This window comes from Mus pahari, chromosome 7, assembly GCF_900095145.1.
Source record: "Mus pahari chromosome 7, PAHARI_EIJ_v1.1, whole genome shotgun sequence".
Lineage (NCBI taxonomy): Eukaryota > Metazoa > Chordata > Mammalia > Rodentia > Muridae > Mus > Mus pahari.
The window spans coordinates 81,462,019-81,478,296 of record NC_034596.1 but is presented as its reverse complement, the minus strand read 5'-3'; the positions used below and the strand labels follow the sequence as shown (position 1 = coordinate 81,478,296).

The 16,278-nt window shown below is 45.8% G+C and overlaps 1 long non-coding RNA gene across 1 annotated transcript in view; it reads right to left on the bottom strand.

Annotated features, from left to right (window-relative positions):
- Positions 1–13,769: 13,769 nt before the first annotated feature.
- Positions 13,770–16,278, bottom strand: part of LOC115064387 — a 10,072-nt gene continuing 7,563 nt past the window's right edge. The window contains exons 2-3 of the long non-coding RNA XR_003844205.1: positions 14,780–14,906; positions 13,770–14,318 (exon numbers count right to left, since the gene is read on the bottom strand). This is a non-coding gene — a long non-coding RNA (uncharacterized LOC115064387). The remainder of the gene's footprint in view (positions 14,319–14,779; positions 14,907–16,278) is intronic.

Below are 16,278 nucleotides of genomic sequence, written 5' to 3'. Positions count from 1 at the left end.
AAACCCAGTGCTCTCCTAGAATCTCCAGCCTTCAGTGCCAGCCTGGGGCTACTGAGGTGTCCAGTCTGTGGACTGAGCTAATTGTGGTATTCTTAGCCTCTCTAGAGGTCAGACAGCCTCTGCTGGGCTCCCCATCGCATCCCATGTAAACCAATCTAATGTATCCCCTTTTGTGATGTGTATTCATCCTTGAGGTTCTGTTCCTCTAGAGAACCCTGACTAATACAGCCCAAAAGCAGTTTTAAAGGGGCAAACACAGAAAATATGAAAGAGCAGGAGGCTTTAATGAGTGCTCCAAAAGGCCAACAGAATGCTGGCCACAGGCTGGCGAGATGGCTTAGTGGGTAAGAGCACTGACTGCTCTTCCAAAGGTCCTGAGTTCAAGTCCCAGCAACCACATGGTGGCTCACAACCACCCATAATGAGATCTGATGGCCTCTTCTGGTGCGTCTGAAGTCAGCTACAGTGTATTTATGTATAATAATAAATAAATCGTTTTTTTAAAATGCTGGCCACTTTCCTACTGGGAGACAGACATGAAAGGCATGAGTTGCCAGGACCTGCCTGAAAACCCGCTGTCCCCAGTGTTAGCAAGGTGCCAAACTGTAAGGACCCTCCTGCACTGCTGGTGGGAGGCTCAGACCAAAGCCTAACATAGGGGTATACTTTGACCCAGAAACTCCACTCCTATATTCAAAAGACTATGCACATGGGGAACTCTGAGATTCAGGCCTACTGTGTGTAGTGGCGTCTTCCTGACATTCCCCAGTGTCCATCAACAGTAGAACTGTATGTTCCTACAGTGGAACACTACGCTCAGGTGGGAACAAATGCATACAGCTACACACCCTGATGTGCTAGAAGTTCACAAACACAAGGTAGGCTAGAAGAGGCCAGATGCAAAAGGAGGTTCTTCTTCATTACCCCCACATAGCTCTAGCTCAGAAGTGGTCAAAACTACCCAGCGGGGTGTTATTCATGAAAGAGGACCTCAGGGTTTCCACAGCATCAGCAATGTCACGGGTGAAGACACGGGTGAGTGCCATGTTAGTGATGTAATGCCCTTATGTGGTTCTATGTATGCGTGCTGTATTCTATGGTATAAAAACACGGTCCATGACACGAGGAGCTCACCGCCAAGCTGAGGAGATAGGAACGTGAGCGAGCGTAGGGAGCAGAGTGAAGCTCACATCACAAGCAAGACTACCTGGCTTCCTTTGCCATCTCTGGCCCGACACGGCTGGGTGACGGCCAACCATGTCTGCCCCCGGGGATGGTTAGGAAACTGAAGTAAGAAGAAGTGGAGCCAGATGTGGTGGTGTACACCTTCAGTCCCAGCGCTATACAGAGAAATCCTGTCTTGAAAGAGAAGGAGGAGGGAGAGGAGGAGGAAGAGGAAGAAGAGGGGGATGGGGAGGAGGAGGGGGAGGAGGAGGACGGAAATGAGGAGGAGGAGGAGGAGGAGGAGGAGGATGAGACAAGTAGGAATACTATTTGCATATATGAGTAATTGATATTTTTGCCTGTGACGGTCATCCAGCTGACTACCCATCACTGCTAGTACCCTTCTACTTTGCAACACCACTGCCCATGGAGGGGTGCACTGTCCATGGGGGGAAAAAACCACAGTAGAGGCCCCCGCACCTTTTCAGCCTCTTCTTCACACCTCTGGCTGGTGCATCTGGGAAGAAGGGAGCCATTGGGTTCTCTTCCTTCCCCTTTCTTCTCCTGGGGCCACCTGCTCAACACTTTGCTCAGAATCAGGCAAATGAAAGGCCAGAGTAACTCCTAGGGCTCAAGTTAGCTGAAGGCTGCAGTGGCCTGTATACAGCCAGCGTCTGTTAGTGGATGTAAAAGAGGTGAGTAAGCGAGAGGCAAGAGGAGCACAAAGGGCAGCCAGTGGGAAACGGTGACAATGACAGAGAGGAAGCGAGGCAGCCTGCCCCTGCCCTCTTCTCACAGCCCAACCCTGGCTTTTTCTTGTCCCCATTCAGCCCAAACCCACCAGAGAGGTCACACTGCCAGTGGAGGGTTGAGCCACCTAGGACTCCTATGGCAATGGGAGGGAGTCGCTATTTATCTTTGTTACTGCTGCAAGTGTCCGAGAGAAAACAGCTTCAAAGAGCCAGCCTGTTGGGATAACCTATTGATTTGTGTCACGTTTCTTCCAATCCCTGTTTTATTGTTGTTCAAGACAGGGTCAGGGGAGGTCAAAAATCACTGTCTCTACTGGAGGCAACAGAGTGAGGGACTCTAGGAAGAATCTGAATTTTGTGTGGCAGGGGGAAGGAAGGGAGGACCATAATGTCCTGGCCAAATCAGTTGACTAATATGTCTAAATATTTGCCAACTGGTCTGTGATTGATGACAGAGTTGACACTTCATTAAAGGCTTTTGGTTGTCATTTTTGTTTGTAGACATGGTCTCACTATGGAGCCCTGGCTGACCTGAAACTTGCTGTGTAGACCAGGCTACCCTCAAACTCACAGAGATCCATCTGCCTCTGCCTTAACATTTAACTATTTGGGGGGAGCCCAAGCACTTGGCATGACACACATGTAGCAGTCAGAGGACAGCTCAGGAGAGCCAGTTCATGCCACTACGCAGATCCCATGCATTGAACTTGGGTCAGCAGACTTGGCAGCAGGCACCTGAGCCATTTCGATGATGGTAGCATTTCATATTTATGAATGGCAGATCACTTTGCAGATAGCTAATCTATAGCACGCTTTGGCACACTTCAACCACATCCATCCACTGCTGTTTTTAATCAATCAAGCTTTGTTGGAGCACACTGCTGCCCATTCACCAATGTGCCTGGCCACCGCTACCTTAATACAATAACAGTTGAGTATGGTAATAAAGATGGTTTGGACTGGGCAGCCTTAGATGTATATAGTCTGGCTTGTTACAGAAAACAGTTGCCTACCATGTCCTACAGAACATAGTTTTTATATCCTCATTTTATATAAGGAAGATTTAATTATAAGGGCTAATAGCCTGCCCAGGATCAAAATCAAAGATGATGTTGGGATCTGAACACAGTCTGCTTAATATAAAAATAAATAAATTCCCAAGATGTATGCTATTCCCAAAGGAGACATTGTTACCACTACTAGTAACAGTCTGTAAACATCGATACAAATCAAGTTTCTATCGACAAGTCAGATTTAATCTAATGCTGTTCAAACCTCAGTTTCTATAAAATAGTGGTCCAGTTAAGTCTTTTTTAAAAAAAATAATTATTTTATGTGTATGAGTGTTCAGTTTGTATGTGTGCCTGGTGCCCACAGAGGCCAGAAGAGAGTATCACATCTCCTGGGACTAGAGTTACAGATAATTGAGAACCACTACGTGGATGCTTGAAATCAAACCCAGGCCCCCTGGGAGAATAGCCAGTAAGTACTCTTCGCTGCTGAGCCATCGCTCCAACCTGGTTAAGTAGTTTCTTACAATGGGTTGTTTGCTTATTTGTTTTGTTTAGGACAAACAAATCTGTTGTTTGTTTATATAATACTTGCTGGCCTGGAACTTGTTATGTGGTCCAGGCTAGCCCTAAACTCATAGAGCTCCTCCTGCCTCTGCCTCTCCAGTGCTGGGATTAAAGGTGTGCACATGCCTGGCCCATCTGAGTAGTTTTTGAAATTGAGAAAGCTTATCATCCTACATTTAGAGATCTTTTGACTCTACTGAGACCAGATTAAAGTTATTGTCACCAAGTTAACGACTTCATTTCATCTTGGTGGTATTGAGCACTGCCTTGGTCTTAACCAATCCCTACCTATTGGCTAATGGAGCCAATGGGAATTTTCCTGTGCAGGATGAGAAAGGGAAGCATCAGTTATGGTTTGATTGTGGAATGTGCCCAACCTGACCCCATGGGCTCACGGGCTTGAACATTCTGCCCACATTCGGTGGTGCTGGTTTGGGAGGCTATGAAAGCTTTGGGACTTGAGACATGGGCTTAGCTGGAAGACATAAGGGACCAGTGATGACCTAGCTCGGCTTTCTGATCTTCCAAGACAGTGGAGCACTCTCCCACCTTCCTGAGGGCTCAGACCTCCTGCTCTACCCAGCACTCCTTACCACGATGGTCCCCTGCATTTGGTGAATTTAAAACCCTGTTGCATTTGCATCTTGGAAATATTGGAAAGTGAGGGATTAGAGAAGTAATTTGGTTAAGGTTATCAAACACCGCCATAAAAAACATGGTAGCTATGCAAAGCAGAGGAGGTGAACCGAGCCAAATTGAAGCTCACTCAGTCTACCTTACGATAGCCTCCACCAGGCAGAGGATATTGAACAGATGGATGCCAGTCCCGTGCTCCAGCCTCCAGAATCCTGTGGCTAAGCCTCTATTCTTTAAATTACTTGGCCTCCAGGAACTTGTTAGGACTACAGGAAAAGATATCAGGGTATAATCTGTAATGGTTTAGAGGTGAAAGTCAAATGCTCTTGGTGTCCTATACCTTCTCTGGAAACAGAACTCTCTCCAAGACACTGGGTATGGCTGAGACAATATCTAGGTGGACTAGGAAGTGTATCAGGGAGGTGGGCATTTTTGAAATATTGAGAATGTGGTACTTTCTACACAGTTTCTGATTCTCCCTGTAAGGCAGCGGGTAGCAGGGGATTCAGCAAGCTCAGAATGAAGAGAAGGAGAAGGCCGATTCTGGATTCTGAGAGAAAACAGTGAGTGAGATGGGGTGGCCAGTACATAGGGATCAAGATGGGTGCACAGCATCTCAGACATCACATTAGCGCCTCAATAGAGAGATGTGTAAGGAGAGCCAGGAGCCAGGTCCCTCAAATGCAAACACTGAATAGCTCCTAGTTCTGGAGGGCTCAGGTAAGACCCTGTGTCCTGCAGGTGTTACAAGCAGGTTGACAGCATTGCCCTGCGGCTTGGAGAAACAATGTATAGAACCCAAGGAAACAATGTATAGAACCCAAGGAAACAATGTATAGAACCCAAGGAAACAATGTATAGAACCCAAGGAAAGAGCTGAAGAGATGGAGAAAGAGCAGCTGTATTGACTCATTGGATAATGTGGGACAAAATCCACCCAAACAATGTCGGCCCTCTCAACTCTACCAAACTTAATTCTCTAACAAGACAATTTCAGGAACAGGATGGGTCAGTCCATCTGGGACCCCAGGAGGCCTCATGAACTTCGCCAGTTCTTTCAGAGATCCAAGTTTGACCCAAATTTCCAGGCTTATGTCTCACCACCTGATCCCTTCAGCCAGGCTGCTTCCCAAGCATCCCCTGAGCATACAGGCCCGGCTGTGTGGCCTGACCATACCTCGTCCTCTCAGCTGACCTGCACAGGAACCCTTGCTGCAGAGCCAACGCCAGTCCTCAGACCGCCTGTCTCTATGGAGACTCCAGGGAAGCTTGGTTACAGTGACAGAGAAACCAGAAGGCCCAAACACAGACAAAGCACAGAAACCGATAAACACACGCACAGAGAAAGACAAGATGAAAGAGCCAGACCGCCGCTGCAAAAATAACCTCAATTTACTTTGTTTCTGCAAACTTCTGACCTTACTACTAAAGGGGAATAGAGGTTGGGAGAGGCGAATAAACAATAGTAAAGATGGGAAATGATCTGCCCTTACCACCAACCCTGACCCTGGCTTCCTCTCTCTTGGGGCAGCCCTTCTTCTATAGGTGGTTGGCTACCCTGGTCTCAGGTGAGGCACCTCAGGAGTTAAGCTGCTATTTATTTACAGGTTAAGGAGGCAAGCTCCGGGAGTGAAGGCGGGACTGAGACAACACTGAGCACAACTAACAAGCGGCTCTCTGAGGCAGCATTCTGGGCGATTACTCCCGAGCACCCAGCCATACCAAAATCAATAAACAATTTCAGCGCAGCCCAGGGAACTTTGCCACACTTAATAAAAGTCTCCAGCTGCGGTTATGGCTTCATTTCACCTTAACGTCTTCTTTAACTGTCCCTTCTTTTCAAGATCAATTAGAGGAACATGCAAAGAGAATAAAGAAATACACATGCCCACACAAGGGCGCAGGGGCCAACAAATGCCCCCTAAACAAACAAGGTCAAAACTAGTTAACCGTATGGAGCCTCTCCCCTCTTAATTCATGACTCCACTTCGAACGGACCAATGGGGAATGGGCTGGGGACGTGGTAGCAGGACAGTAACTGAGCATTAGGAGAAAGGACAAGGGAGGAGGTGAGGGAGAGGCCTCAGTTCCTAAATGTGCATAAGGAATTCTAATGTGGAATGTCCCCTTATTTTCTTCACGGGCTTCTTGGGTCCTCTTCCTCTCTGCAAACCATGCATCCTTTAGAATGAATAGAAAAGGGGAAATGAAGGATGGGAGGGATAGCTCAGCTGATAAAGTACTTACTACCATGAAAGCCTGGGGGCCCTGAGTTCAGAGCTCCAGCGCCCAGGTAAAAACCTGGTATGACAGCATGTGGCTGTGATCCCAGTGCTGGAGAGGCCCCGGGGATTGCTGGCCAGCGAGTCTAGCCACTCAACGATCTCCAGAGTCAGGGAGGGCGAGGGGAGAGACCTTATTTCAAAAAATAATAATGTAGCAAGTGGTAGGTGAAGACCTAAGGCCACCATACACATGTGCACACACTTGCACGCACGTCTGCACACATGCAGATAGACACACACGTGCACACTTCCATGCTACATATAAATAAAAAGATAAAAGGAAAGGGAAAATGTATAAAAGTCACCGTTGGAGTCTTCGACTAAGGGATGAGGGATGCTGCCTGTGGTGGGCAGGTCCTCGTCCCATCCATTAGCTGGACGGTGTGTGTAATTGGGTCATTTGTGTGTGATCTGCCTTTTGACTACCAAAATGTACGTGCCAGGCACTTGTCAGCCCTGTTAGGATGCAACAAAACTAAATGAAATCCTGCTGGATTTTCTCAAAACAGAGTAAGCTAGTCCATGTCTCTGCTGGGTGGAAGCCTTCCTCCCAGTGTTGAAGTTATCGGCCTCCTGCTCGTTGTTCAGAGCATCATCATCTTCCATGGCTTCTGGACCACTCAAGTGCATAGATAGGAAAACCCACCTGTGGAGAGTGGAAAGATGAGGGCCTCCAATGGAAACACTTTACAGAAACACTGGAGCTGGATGGAGAACATTCTGGGTGAGGGTGAATGTGGCGACCCGTGGCCCCACCCTTCCTCCCAATGGGAACAGCTCAGCTAGGACCAAAAGCTCCGAGAGGGGGATCAAACAGGCATCATCCTTCCAGGAAAAAGGTTCTTACTCAGTTACATAGGCTGGCCTTAAACTCTCACAGCAATCCTCCTGCCTCTGCCCCTTGACGGTGCTAAGACTTCAGGGCTGTGACACCACAATCATCTTGCTTCGTTGTTTGTTGTCATTTGCTCTTTATTATTTATGGGACAGTAGGGTGGTTTGATGCATGTACTCAGCATTTGATGATTACATCAGGGTAATAAGCGCTCGCCCCTCCTCAGTATTAATCTTGCTATGTGCTGGGGATGCCCGTGGTGTTCCAGCAAGTAGAGTTTGTAAGCAGTGGCTACCTTGCCATGCTGTAGGAAGCCAGGGCTCATTCCTCTCTAGTCCTGTTTGGCTACCCGCTTTCTTCTGTACATTCTCAGGTCCCTGCCTTCTGCTTCTGGTCTGATGTCCTTTCCCTGGACTTAAAAAAAAAAAAAAAAAAAAAAAAAACTTCTCTATTGCGCATGCGAGAGGTACACTTGGAGGGAATGGCTTGCTGAAGGCCCAGCGTCCCAGCATCCTCTGCCTCAGACAGGCAGTTCTGCCCCAGCCTCCCATAACTTGACTCCATCATCACAGTAGCCCTACCTAACGGGCTTTACTGTCTGTCTCTGGTTCATCTCTCCAATTCCCAGCATGCTCTTCTCACCTCTCCAGTTCCCAGCATGCTCTTCTCACTGGCCTTCTCACTCACCCGGGTACCGTTCAATCCCGTTTCGGGAGAACCTGAGAGGGAGAAGACCCGAGAGCAGCCACTGTAGCGAAATTCACCTTCTCCCTTCCCCCGCCAGTTTATAAAGTGGCTCTGTTCAAAGGTCTCATTTATAAGGGGTTCAAAGATGAGGCAGCTGACAACTTCACGCCATCACAACAGACCAGAGTGAAAAAAAAAAAATGTCGTGTTTAGCACTTCAGTGTTTAGCAGTTCAGAGTGAAGAACAAAGGCCCACCAACCACAGCAATAAAGCAAGATCTCTGAGTGGGTTCAGTTTTGTTCCAAGACCAAACCCAGTATGTCCACAAGCCACTTACACAGCTGCCCGGCTCCAGGCATTCCCTCAGGTTCTGGTGGCCCTCTGTATTGCTTCCAAGGTGTGACAGGTTCACGACACCTAGTTAGCACATTAGGCAAGCAATCCTAGCCCTACTGGGAGACAACACAGATGAAGCCACAGGTCCACTTCGCTTTCTAAAACCATCAGTAAACACATTTGTAAAAATATTCTGCAAAATGGAGACAGAGCCACGGGATCCGGTGGAAAAACACGGCTACAAAGGTGTCTGTCCCCGCACCTTTCTCACGTCTCCATCCTGTTTAATATTTTCATGGTGAGCACAGAGGGAGAAGCTCATAGTTAATTCTGTCTTTTGATATCCGGCAGGAGCTCAGGATGTACAACCGTCTTTATAAGCAACCTTCACCAACTGAGAAACACTCGCTTGAAAAAAAAAAATCAACTGGGAATCTGGTTAGCCGAACGCTTTGCAAATGAGGACTAAGAGAGGCCCAGTGGAGATTGATGCAGACTCTGTTAGGAGGCTGGAAGTGAAAGGCAAGTGGCCACGTGGGTGTCTGAAGACCTCCTTCACTGTGGGAAACGCTTAAGACTTGTAGGATAATAAACCATCAAGAGGCAATTCAAACGGCGTCATTCACCAGATCCACAAGTGACAAGATCTGCACTTTGTAGACTGCCTCCTCTCTCTATGGCTCTGGGCATCACGCAGAGCTTTGAAATATATATTTGGAGTGGAGTGACCTGACTAGAAACTGACTCAGTTATAAATCAACTCCTGGCTCACTGATTACTTTTTTCCATTCATTTTTTACCAGTATGTATTAATATACAAAGTACTGGGTTTTATGACAGCATTTTCATAGTGTGTGTGGCACAGGCTCATCCTCTCCACCCTCTCTCATCCCCACTCCCTTCCTGCTGCTCCCCACTTTTCACTGAGGTACCCCTGCTACTTTCACATCTTTTTTTTTTCTTTAAGTCTAGGTTATGCATGAGGGAAAGAGGGATGCTTGTTTCTCTAGGTCTGGTTTGTTTTCCTTATCATGAGGATCTCCAGTCCCGTCTGTTTTCCTGAAAAATAACACGACTTTGCTCTCTTTCATGGCTAAAGGAAACTCCACTGTATTAATATTAATAACTCACTTTCTCTGTCCACACCATCAGTGGGCAGCAGGCTGGTCTCATGGCTTCAGTGAACAGTGCTTCAGTGAATATGGCTGATCCAGTCGATGTCTCCAGACTAGACTCCTTTGAGCAGCATCGCTTGATCTGCTTTGTTTTTTGCTTTTTGTTTTTTGTTTTGAGGAACCTCCATTCTGATTTCCACAGTGACTGACTAACACACATCCTCTCTAGCACATCTTCTCCCCCTCCTCTTCCTCCTCCTTCTTTTCTTTTTTCTTTTTCTTTTTCTTTTCCTTCTTTTTCTTTTCCTTTTTCTCTTTCTCTTTCTCTTTCTCTTTTCCTTTTTCCTTTTCTTTTTCTCTTTCTCTTTCTCTTTCTCTTTCTCTTTTTCTTTTTTCTTTTTTCTTTTTGGCTGACTCTTCATTCCCAGCACACAAGAACCACGGGTTCTTAATTCAAACTATCCAACAACCTTTAAATGAGTCTTAAATTCCCTCTGGAACTTCACAAGCTAGGTCTCTACCATCTGCACTTCCAAGCTCCCACCAAGGTTTGAACCCTCAATGAGTTTTCTAGTCCAAAGTTTTGAAGTCCTTCCACAACACTTCCCCAAAACAGTCAGGTCTGTCATAGCAATACCCCACATTCCTGGTACCTACCAGCTTCTATCTTAGGGTTACAATGGGATGAACACTATGACCAAGAGCAAGTCAGGGAGGGAAGGGTTTATTTGGCTTATACTTCATGTGATAGTCCATCATTGAAGGAAGTCAGGACAGGAACTCAAGCAGGGCAGGAATCTAGAAGCAGGAGCTGGTGCAGAGGCGATGGAGGAGTGCTTCTGACTGGCTTGCTCTCCATGACTTGTTCAGCCTGCTTTCTTATAGAACCCAAGACTACCATCCCAGGAATGGCATCATCCCCAATGAGCCAGGTTCCTCCCCAACAATCACTAATTAAGAATTTGCCCTACAGGCTTGCCTACAGCCCAGTCTTAGGGAGGCCAAGTCTCAATTGAGGCTCCCTCATCTCAGACAACTCTGGCTCTCATCCAATTGACATGAAACTATCCAGTACCCACCTCTACTCCTATTTCATTCAGTGGAAGAGCTTGCCTTATCTCACTGGTGAGCTGAGCAGGGTCCCCTGTTGGGCAAGAAATAACATGCGTCATTTCTTGGTTCAGAAGAGCAAAGAAGAGGGAAATGACAAAGGCTTTCTTCCCTCTCTCCCTTTATTATTAAGGAGTTTGTAGTAGTGACTTCATAGAGCAATGGTTCTCAACCTATGGGTCTTAACCCCTTTGGGGTTGAACAACCCTTTTCACAGGGGTCACATATCAGATATTCTTCATATCATATATGGACATTATGAATCATAACAGTAGCAAAATTACAGTCATGAAGTAGCAGCAGAAATAATTCTATAGTTGGGATCACCACAACATGAGGAATTGAATTAAAGAGCTGAAGAATTAGGAAGTTGGAGAACTACTGTCCTAGGAGGACCTTAAGGATTGGAGAATTCCATAATTCATCATAAGCATCCATGACCAAACTCCCAGCATTCACTGGAAATGTGTCTAAGCTGGGGTCTGCTAAGCCTGTACCTGTGCAGTTCTTAAGTCACAGCAGAGCACCCACTAAGCGCTCTTGCACACAGTCAGAATTCCATCCCTTTAAAAGAAGATGCTCCATCAGTCTCAGGCTTAAGATGGTTCATTCATAGAGGTCATGCGCAAGAGTCACTCCTCCTCTAAGTCAGCATTTCCTGGTATTTGGGCTTCAAATGCATTTATATCGTTATGATTCCTATAGTGTTTTCTGACCCAACTTTGCATTTCTATTTGGCGTTCCATTTTCCTGAGTGCTTGAATTAAAGAACTATATTTTTGGCATTTAAATGGCAGCCATCTACACCCTTTATAATGAGAGACACATTCACAAACATCCTCCCCAACTCAGGAAATTTCCCCGAGACCCGAGATCATGAACACTAGGTAATTTTTTTTCCCATTAGAAACAGGTGGCAGAGATGAACCTGTGGTCCAGGACTGTGATCCCAGTGCTAGGAAGACAGAGACAAGAGGATCACAAGTTCAAGGTCAGCCTACAGCACACAGTGAGTCTAAGGGCATCCTGGACTGTGTGGTAAGCCTGTCTTCAAAAAAGGAAAAAGAAAAAGAAGCCAGTGACAGGTTGGCTGAAGTCATGGTCCTGGGCCTTTTCATGAGTTTGGGGTCTTGGGTATTAGTGATTTAATATCAAAGATTTATCACTTGTGGGAAATTACATATTTATGAACAGCAATATATTTTTCCCATGAGGCCAATCGAGAACAAATCAAATAATATATATTTTTGCGTCCTACTGTGATAAAAAAAAAGATCCCCAACACCATAATGTTTTCTTTTATAGAAATTCTAAAGATTGATCCTGGTTTTGTGAGACAGCTCATAGAAGAGCTGTGTTAATATCACACCGCAGCCCAAGTTGTTTCCAGAGGCTGAATGAGGAAAAAGCATGCAGGAAAAGGTGGTTTGTTGAAAACAAAAATAATTCTAAAAAAATCAATACTGCATCTGAGACCTTGGCCTGGCAGCTTTTACTAGACTATTCTCCCGCTGAAGATTTTATTCTCTGCTCTAAATAGAACATGAGGAACCTCTTCTCCTAAGTACAGTGCTGTGGCAGAAAAGCCTCTTTGTTCTGCCTACTTACAATTTGTCAAATAACTATACAAACTAAGTGAATTATAGTAACTTCCAGAATGCAAGCCAAAGACAATGGAAATATTCCTGAAGATGAATCCATTGATGAACAGCATCTAAGACGGGAATGGCTATCTTTGGCCATTTGCATATCCCAGATCGTTTGACACTCTATTATGCTATATATTTTATGTTATATGTCAAATATACTTTATACACATAAATCTATTACACATTTGTGTATGCACACCCATATGTATATGTGTACATGCCGTTATACATATACAATGATATTATGAATATCTGATATATATATATGTATGTATATATATATATATACACACTTTGTGTGAAGTAAGTTCTTTGAGTGAGTGTGTAAGGACACGAAGAGAAGTAAAAAGGATCTGAAAATTCATTTGGAAATATAGATGCTGAGCATGAATATCGGCCTACTGTGTAACCCATCAATTCATCCCAAAGTGTGTAAACACACTTACCAAGAGACTGTGTGCTTGTTCATGGCAGTACTATCTGTAATAGCCCTGAACTGGAACAGGCTGGCAATAGACTACCTATAACAAGTGTGGTAGATTTTATGCAATGTTCCCAGTCTACAACATGAGCACATTACTGACACACACCAAACTGGGTAACCCCCACAGCTGTAAAGACGAGCAACAGAGCCAGGCCAAAAGGCACGCTTAATTGAGGTTCTGCTTCATGAAATTGGAAGGCAGTTCACCCTGACTCATGTTCTTAAAAACAGAATAATATGACAGGGGGTTGTGATTAAAACATGGAGGTTAAAAAAAGTCTGTTCATACAGAGCCTTGGTGATGTATGAGCTTTCTGCCTCAGTCTCCCCAAATCCCTAAGTGGTGAGATTTTTTTTCCCCTCCACTGCCTCTCCTCCCCAACCTTTTCTTCCCCTTCCCCTTTTTTATTCCTCTCCCCATGAGGGATCTGACCAACCTAGGGCTGGGTCGAGCTAGGCAAACCTTCCACTGGACTGTAGCTTAGTCAAGTGATCTGGGCACTGCTTACATAAGTTATGTAAGGCTGATAATTTGTGAGCATTCATCGAGCTAGAACTAAAACTGTATGTGTTTGTTGTAAGTATGCTTTTCCTTCAACAAAACCCAGTCACCCTGCTCCGGATTGCAACAGGATACATGAGCCGCATGAGTGTGAGGATAACCTGAGCAAACCCTTCTATCGCAGGGCTTCTGAGCTACTCAGGACGTTTAGCAACAAAGGCCACTCAGTCTACTCTAGACCACCGAATACAAGAGTTCACATACCATGGGCCCAGGAGCAGGCAGCAACAGCATTGGCTAATTTATGTCCTGTCAAAAGTCATACAGGCACACACCTTCAATCCTAGCACTAGAGACATTAAGCACGCAGATCTCCGTGAGTTTGAGATCACTCTTGTCTGCACAGTAAGTTCCAGGCCCCAAACAAAACTGGACAGACAGACAAACCAGACACACAAACCAGACAGAGTCCCGCAGTCCCATGTTCTTGCTTTCTTTACTCTTCAAACACTCTTGGGCTGCTCTCTTAGTGTTAATAAGACAGCAATCATGGTTCTGGGAATGAAATCAATGTGTAGCAAAATTGTAGTTATGAAGTAGCAACGAAAATAATTTTATAACTGGGGTCACCACAACAGGAGGGACTGTATTAAAGGGTCGCAGCACTGGGGAGGTTGTGAACTGCTGCATTAGGGCAAAGGAAGAGGGGGGGTGATGCTGAGAGTACATTGGAAAGCTGGGTACACGTGATGTCTGATTGACATTCAAGTTCAGGAAGTCAGTGGCTTTGGGTATCAGACTCAAGAAGACTCAAGAAGATGTAAAAGGCAGGATCCCGGAGCTGGCGAAAGTTTGAAAGGTTCCGGTTTATTTGCAAATCCCAACAACATTCATGTTTGGCTCAGTCTACCTAGTGTGGAGCAGCAGTCTGACTGGAAAGGAACGGGTGACCAGCCCCAGAGCAAGGCTCCTGGGAGCAGGGTGAGCCTCCAGCCAGCAGCGCCTTCAAGGAATGGTCGCCAGCAGCTCTGTCAGGACTTCAGTGCCAACCTTGACCAGTCATTTCTGAGCCCATCACTCTGACCAAGCATTTCTGACTCTTCTTCATTGATCTCTGAGAACATGACAGATGAGGGGGCTTCATGGAACATGTCCCGGAGTGTGAGGGGAATCTGTCTCTCTTCACTTCAGGAAAAAAAAAAAATACATCCTTGAACAGCTGTGAGGAACCCTTCACTATTCAGCCACAATGTTACAATGTTACACTACTCTTTCCTTCCTCTTTATAGAATAAAAACAGACTAAATGGTGTATTCTGACCACTGTTTTCAAACACGCAGACTGGAGTACCGGACGTGGTAGAGGAAGAGCTAGGAATAGAACAGGTCTATCTATGGGAGCCTGGACCATAAAAATCAAGAGAACCACCCTGCGCCCTGCGTGTGGAAGAGAAAAGAAGCTGCTCCGGGGTTCTCCATCATGAGGTGACCACAGAGGGTCAGCTCAAAGATAGGGGCTTCACTTCAAAAGCTTCCTGGGAGCGATTTACAGTCATTCAGAAATCAGACTGGGGACACTGTGTGCAGAGAAGCAGGGACAGCATGCCAAAGGCAGAAATGTCCCCAGTCGGGACAAGGTGCAGATACCTGATCTCCCCTGCCCAGTGTTGCCCAGTGTCAGAAAAATGACTCTCAGGTCTATTAAGCAGATAGATGCACTTCTCAGGATGGTGCTTGCTTCTCTAGGACTTCACCCAGGAGTCCACAGAGACACCTGAAAAAGAGAGGTTATTGAAGAGGACATAGAGAAGCAAGTGTTGGGTGTATCACGGTCAGCCAGGCAAGAAGGGAGCTTACCACACCAGTCAGTGGTGATGTAGGTCACTAGACCACAAGGCAATGTGGTGATGGAGTTTAACCTTCTAGTCAATGACTAGAATACTCAGTCAGCTAAAAAAAAAAAAAAAAAAAAAAAAAAAGCATTGTGCTTAACCAATACTTAACCAGCCTCTTGTTTGTGTAACCAATCCAACATGTTTTTGTGCCATGTTTTAGTGAGTGCTACAAACCACTTCAAACTGGGCAGCTGCAGACAGCACGCACTTATCCTAATTTCTCCAGGTCAGGTGGCTGCATTTGGCTTGACTGATTTAGCAGCCTCAGGCACTCTCCTGGGGCTGCAAGTCAGCTGTCGACTGGGGCTGTGGTCCCATCCAAGGCTCAACCAAAGAAAGAGCCCTTTCCAAACTACTAAATGTCGTTGGCAGAAGGTATCCCTTCATTGTCCTGCTAAACCTGCCACAGGTCCTGGTATGGAAACGTCTGCTGCTTTTTTGCTAAGGGACATGATGTGCCCATCAAATTGCCTTCTCAGCAACTATGTTTCTGCCTCAGGTTAGTGTTGTTGTCAGCTTTGGTGAGAGAGGCTTCCTTCTTGCAGTGATTATTCCAGAGACACTGGGTCAATGCACTGAGAAAAGACACCGATGAATGCTTTCTTGGGGAACAGAAAGCATCACCTCCTCACTGCACTAGAAGGGACAGAATGGAACCAGGGACAAGGGAGAGTTGCCGGGATGCAAATACTGAGCTCTGGCATGACAGCCATTTGTGTCTGCATAAGATGGAGTCCATCGACATCCTGGCATGGAGTAGGGGGGCTCTCCTCAGGATCCACCTTTCTGTGACAATTTATATGCATTGATGGTTGATGGGAGAGAACACTTCAGTGGTATAGCCGTTGGTAAGGTATATTCCTATAAATAAGCACTTATCCATGATCCTGTACACAAACCTACTGAAACTTGTTGGGTCATTAATAATAATAATGGTAATACTAATACTAATAATAAACAGTCTGGTATACATGCATTTAATCTAAGCACTTGGGAGGCAGAGGCAGGCAGATCTTGGTGAGTTCAAAGCCAGCCTGGTCTACATCATGAGTTCCAGAACAGCTAGAGCTACATAGTGAGATCTGTCTCGGAGGTGAGGGGAGGCAGGCAAAAAAGATATGATAGTTGTACTGGCTAATTTTGTGTCAACTTGACACAGCTGGAGTTATCACAGAACAGGAGCTTTAGTTGAGGAAATGCCTCCATGAGATCCAGCTGTAAAGTATTTTCTCAATTAGTGATCAAGGGGGA